The following is a 6,922-nucleotide window of genomic DNA, read 5'->3' as shown; positions in this document are numbered from 1 at the left end:
GTTGGGAGACATCTCTTCAGATGGGTGCTTTGCTCTGTGTTCAGAAAGAACTCTCAGACTTCATCTGAAATGATGAATCTTTTAATAAAAAATAAATAATTAATTAAATTTGAATTTAATTAAAAATAATTAATTAAATCCGAAAAATAATTAATTAAATAATTTAATTATTAGAGCCCATCTTTTGATAATTAATTATATATTAATTACCAATTAATTAACACACCCCAAAGCCCAACCCCAAGGGTGAGCCCAATTTGCTTCTCCAATGCCTATCTTCCAATCACTTTCTATAAGAGATAAAGCCTTATAAAGCGTGGAGACCTTGTGAGAATGGTCAATGTGGGACAAACCCCACATAAGAAATTTCTACTCAAAATTTCCAACAGGTTCAAGCATAATCATCATTAGTGAGTTCTAATAATGAATTAAGTATAATGATGGCATTAGGGATTAATCGTAGGAGAATAATCTCCTTCTATAGTTGAGGAGAGTCCCATGCTTTCGTCCACAGTCTATGTGCGACTCTAGGAGCTTTATTCTAATGTTGGCACGTGTTGCATCGTGATTGACCTCTTGGTTGGAGAGAAATCCTTGTGCTTTGGCAGGGGTGCCTCAACACGAGTCTTTTAGTGGGTCCCTAAAGGCCTAAAGTTGACCAGTACTCGGTAGTTTAGGAATTAGTGACGTATGGTACAAACAAACACAAAAACTAAAATTTGTCAATAAATCTACGTCCAATAATCAAATTCTTACCATCATGCAAACTTTTCTATACGTTCTAGTTTGCTGAATAGAAAGACGTTTCAACTTCTTGTGAATGTGGTTCCATATATGGAGTGAAGGATTTGTAGAGAAATCGGCGATTTCCAGTTTAAATCAGTGTTTTTCCTTCTGTTGATAATGAAGCTATGATGGAGCGTTTTCAAAATATGAAAACACGTCGTTTACTATTGTAACTTGTATTGTTATTTGTTCTATAAGTTATAAATAATGGAACTCTGATTTAATTTTTAAGGTTATCATGTGTCTAAGAAATGTGTTTGGACCCGATTTTACACTATCGGCTCGTGCAATCAAGGTCGTTGATGAACATAGTTCTCAACCGTTGGATGACAGAATTGTTAAGATAATTGGAGGATATATTGTGGTTTTAATCATGATATTATCTTTTAATAATGAATTATCTTGATATTTTCTTGTACAAGATGAGTTGCAAATTATATCTTCAACTTGAAAGTGAGCAGTACAGTTCAATTTGATTTGGGGTTCTTGGAATTTAAACGTGTGGTGGATTAGAGCATCAGAGTATTTTATCAAGAGTCCTAATACATTGCGGCATTGGTTGGGAAAATGGATATTGCTTGGCAGAGAGATTAATGCATTGTGCATTCATAAAGATGAGGATGCCAAATTGGAGTTGGACAACCATGTGTGCTTGTCTGCATGAAAAAATTGATGACCTCCACGTGTGCTTGAATGTGGTCAGCCATGCATGATATAGTCATTATCATTTTTGGTTAATGTTCTTTGTCACTTGGAAGTTGCTGATAGGATTAGGTTTTTTTGGTTTGTTATTATCCATTTAAAAGTGGGTGATAAATGACGGATAGTCGTACGAAGGAAAGATGACATGCGGATCAATCTCTCTTCCAAGAGGTTGAGTTGCAGTTGAATTCTACCAAATACCATCAGGCTGCGAGCAGATATGCAGCCACTATAAATACAAGAGGTCGTGGAACACAAAGAGGCCCTCCAATTCAACACACAACTGCCCTGCGCAAACTCTCTCAACAACTTTGAGATTTTTTATTTTCTCTTTTCACTAACACATCTTCCGTTGGCATCAACAGCACTGTGAAAACAACCGGTGATATCTTCAGTCGGCATAGATAGCTCTGTCGCCGTAGAATCAGCTGATCTCGCAGCATCTTCCGTTGGCATCAATAGCACTGCGGCAAGAACAGTTGGTTATCGATCCAAGTCTCAGTTGAGAAGGATTTCCGAATCCTTATTGGTCGGTGTCATCTCATTAGCCTTCTCAGCGAAGTGAGGTGTTACAAGTTATTACATTCGGCACATTGAAAGCCGAATTTGATATTGAACTTCGCAGAACCAGCAGTCTTGTCTTTAGGCTCTAGAACCCGAAGGCCGAGAGTGTTCCTTCCTTGGCCGCAGTCGCGAGATTCATAAGTCAGCAGCGCACCCAACGCAACATCAACAAATTTTACTCCTCGGTCGAGTTCGGCCGACAAGTTGGCACGCCCCGTATTCACTGAAGGACGTAGTTAGCTCGTAGATTACTCGGCTTGCGCGCCACGTAGGCTTGGTAGTTTTTAGGGTCAACAAAATGTTTGTGAACTTTTCCATGTGACCCTCCAAATAATTTTTTTTGGATCCGCCACTGCACATAACAACATAAGTCTTTTTCTTTTTTAAAAGGAGGATAGCTGGTGGTAAACCACGGTTATCCATCACTTTCGTACCCAAAGATGCTATGGGGAATTTCACCATGCTCGTAGCCAGGGTCAAGCAAGAGAGAATGTCTACTAGTGCTTCTAATATTTATTTGCACTAGTAGACATTCTATTTGGAAATGGATCATCTCTGGATCCCTTCCTCCTAATCCACCAAGTCCGGAAATTCAGACCATTGAAATTAGATCTAATGGTTATAAACAAGAGCCCACTTTAAAAGTTATAATAATTTTAACTGTTTAATCAAATTTCAATGACCAGAATTTCTGAACTTGATAGATTAAGAGGAAGAGATCGGGGATCCTTTCCATTCCGTTTCACCTTTGAGTACTATTTATTTCCCGCTTAAAATGGTGCACGACAAAGATTTTTTTTTTTTGGCAGTTGGACTTTTCGTCATTTGTTGTGAACTTCGAGCTGTGGCTGTTACTTTTCTTGATTATAATTTGAGTCGCCCACTTTCTAATATTATACTTAATTGGAGATTAACTTTTTAACAACATAGATCAAATCCAGGCCATCAAATGTAAAACAACAGAGATTAAGCCTCGACACAAAGTGCAAACATTAATCACTCATCAATATTTTAACCGGCAATTTTGACGTCGACGACGTTGCAGCCTCAGTTTTCTCGGCCGGAATCGGAATCAAGCCCTTTGCCTGGCACGTATCAACAGCCTCCACAAACATGTCCTCCAAGCTGTACTTGAACTCAAACCCTATGTCCCTCAACTTCTTTGAAGAAAAATGAATAGTATCTAAGTTGTCGTCAATGCCCTCGAACCTGCATTGCATTAGGGTTTAGTTAACAATTATGATATGCGTAACAAAGAATTGATTGGTTAATTTATCTTAAGGGTTAGGAGGGATTGATTAGCAATTACTTCATGGAAATATTCTACGCGGGGTATATATTTTTCTCTGAGCATTTTCACAAGGTCGTGAATTGTTGCATCATGTGACGAACAAATGTAGCGGCCCTCAGCTTTCAGATGCTCGTACAAATAGATGTGAGAAAGGCAGAGGTCATCCAAGTGAACACACTGCCCCTGCTTGATGATGCCATAATGTGATTTAGTTCCTGAAATAATTAAAGGGTAAATCGTCAAAATGGTTCCTGAGATTTACATAATTTATCACTTTGGTCCCTGAAATTCCAAATCGATAAAAGTGGTCCCTGAGATTTACATAATGTGATTATCATTTTGGTCATTCCGTTAAAAACCCCATTAAGTTTCTCGGAGCTTTTGGCCGGAAGTTTGAGCAATTTTCAAAACTTCGTAACTCAATCGTTTCTTAACCAAATTTGACCCATAATATATCAAAATGAAGATAGGAAAGTGTAAAATATGATTATACCTATTTAGACGCCCAATGGTTGCCGGAGATGGCTGGAAAATAGCCTCAAAGTTGACTGGTCGGAGCGAAAACTGAAAAACTTGCCGGAAACTGGGTAAACTTTAAACGTTCATAACTTCTTCAATACTCAACAAAATCAAGTGATTCAAAAATGAAAATCATACTTCTCGACGAGACAAAGAGAATGATACCTTTTTCAACTGCTATATCGCCGTGGTTTGGCCGTCAAAAAAGGTATCATTCTCTTTATCTCGAGAAGTATGATTTTCGTTTTTGAATCACTTGATTTTGTTGAGTATTGAAGAAGTTACGAACATTTAAAATTTACCCAGTTTCCGGCTAGTTTTCAAGTTTTCAAGTTTTCATTCGGATCAGTCAACTTTGAGGCTATTTTCCGGCCATCTCTTGGCAACCTTTGGGCTTCGAAATAGGTATAATCTTATTCTACATTTTTCTATCTTCATTTTGATATATTATGGGTCAAATTTGGTTAAGAAACGATTGAGTTACAAAGCTTTGAAAATTGCTCAAACTTTCGGCCAAAAGCTTCGGGACACTTAACGGAGTTTTTAACGGAAAGACCAAAATGATGGATGGTGGACAATCTCAGGGACCACTTTTATCGATTTGGAATCTAAGAGACCAAAGTGATGAGTTATGCAAATGTCAGGAACAATTTTGGCGATTTAGCCATAATTAAATAATTTGATGTTAATTACATAGGTTAATGATTAACAATAGAACTATACAACACTTATTTCATAGGTTAATAATTAACAATAGAACTATACAACACTTATTTCTTTTATTCGAGTGATATTTTAATTTTACGTGTGATTGGTGAAAGTCCAATGATAAGGCTCAATGGCATGGAGAGATTTTTCTGTATGACCGTACATGGGATGGTACACTACGTGTCACTATATAAATGGTAGGACATATGTGCTAAAAAATTAATAACTTAAAAAATAAAATTTCTCACCTCTCTTATTAAAACATGTGGTGTACCACTTGTGTTCCCATTACAATTAAAAATTTCTCGGTCGCATGGATGACATGAGAAATGGACCAATCACAAGAGTTGGGATAATGGTGATGAAATCAATGTTTTCTTTGGCATATTTCCATGCAGCTTGCTCAGCTAGAGTCTTGGAGACGAAGTACATCTGAACAAAGTAGGTTAAATTTAGAATATGTATTGTTTGCGACTATTATTTTGAAATACCAATAACAAATCGATCATGTTTATTTACCCAACCAGTCATCTTGATGGAGCGGCAAAATTCAAGTCGCTCCAGTTGGATTCGTCGTAGACCGACTTTTTGTGCTCTTCCATAATAATGGTTCCTACTGAGGGAAACGGATCTCCTCCAGATCCCAATAATCTGAGCCCACTAACCAATGAATCCGGGCCGTTGAAATTTGATCAAACGACTACAATTATTATAACTTTTAGACATGTCCCTGTTTGTAGCCGTTTGATCAAATTTCAACGATCCTGATTTACTGATCCTTAGGCTCAAATTATTGGGATCCGGTTCCCCTGCTGAGGATGTGAGCACCAACCTTCGAACTGTTTTGATTTTCTGGCATGCCTTCAGGATGTCCAAAAGTCCATTGATTGTTGGCTTGATCACTTCGTTCTGTCAAACCATACAAAATTTAGTTTTCCATTATCTTATTCTTGTTTTAGTTACCACTTCTCGGTACTTTATCTTTTGATACGAGTTTAAATTTCCCTATTCGTATTACTACGTACAGCAGTATATATAGTATATGAATCATTTTTTCTTTGCGCATGCATGCATGCATGATACCTCGGGGTCCTTGGACTCAAAGTTCATAGGTGTAGCAACATGGAACACTCCGGTGCAGCCTTGTATGGCTTCATCAAAGCTTCCCTCGCCCGCCAGATCCGCCTTCCACAGCGTCAGGTGCGTCTCCGCCTTCGGCAAGTCCAACAGATGCTTCACCTTCTTTTGATTCGCTGCAGTCCATAAATAAAATCACAAAACATTAACTCTAATCAAATACTTATGAAAGCCGAAAAGTCAAAAAGCAAAATGTAAGATATATAGACGTACTGGGGTCACGCACGGTGGCACGGAAGGTGTAACCGCGCTCGAGGAGTCTCATGACGAGCCAGGAGCTGATGAAACCGGACGCGCCAGTGACACAAACGGATTCAGACTTCGATCCCATATCTTCTGTTGAATCTGTGTACGTGCTTACTGAAGTATATTTCACTAAAGTTGGAAAATAGAAACTTGGAAGAATATCCAAAAGAGGGCGTATGCTGCTCAGTGAAGAGTTGCTAGTTTATAAAGGTTTGGGAACGAGGACTGCGACCCCCCAGCTACCACTGGCAGCCTAACCCGCTCCCGCACGCGTTTTCTTTTGTATCTCAGCTTCAGCGTGGCGTCATCACGTGCGTGGTTGTTGATTTTCTAGTTCTTCGACTATTGGTCTGTTGAGTTGGTGTCGAGAATATTTAGCAGAGTTGCCTTCTCTGGAACTGCAGCGAACAGAGATCATTCACCTGTCTTGTAAGGGTCCAATCCTAGTGGTAGACTCAAGTTAACTATTGATGGGTCCTGGTATCAGTTTGGGTGGAGTTGGTGGAATTGTAAGAGACTGTGATGGCAACTTTGTGGCTACTTTGCGAGACGATATGACCATATTACCTTTCTCTGCAAGTTGAAGTGATGGCTGCTCGTGATGGCTTTGGAAAGCCATTCACTCTAGATTGTAACTGTTCTTTTGAACGGCTCTCTCAATGTCTTCGGTTGGACCGATTGTTGAGGATTACAAACTTATGCTATCTACAATCGCTGAAGGTCACTCTACTCTTGTACATCGACAGGTAATTAAATAGTATCGCCCACCGTCTAAATCGTTTTGCTCTTCATTGTGATAGTTCTTGTATTTGGTTTGACAAGAAACACAACGCTCAAAATTCCCCAGCACTTTTGAAGTCATAAAATCAAGAATAATTATTTATTAATTTTCATTTATCCTCTAACATTTGTAACGTAACATTTCTTTTATATTGTAACATTTGTAACGTAACATTTAATTGAGAGACG

General features: G+C 38.5%; 1 pseudogene; it reads right to left on the bottom strand.

Moving 5' to 3' along the window:
* Positions 1–2,936: 2,936 nt before the first annotated feature.
* On the bottom strand, positions 2,937–6,154 carry LOC103428666 (bifunctional dihydroflavonol 4-reductase/flavanone 4-reductase-like; annotated as a pseudogene).
* Positions 6,155–6,922: the final 768 nt, after the last annotated feature.

This window comes from Malus domestica, chromosome 08 (genome assembly GCF_042453785.1).
Source record: "Malus domestica chromosome 08, GDT2T_hap1".
Taxonomy (NCBI): Eukaryota; Viridiplantae; Streptophyta; class Magnoliopsida; order Rosales; family Rosaceae; genus Malus; species Malus domestica.
This window is presented reverse-complemented; position numbering and strand designations above follow the sequence as displayed.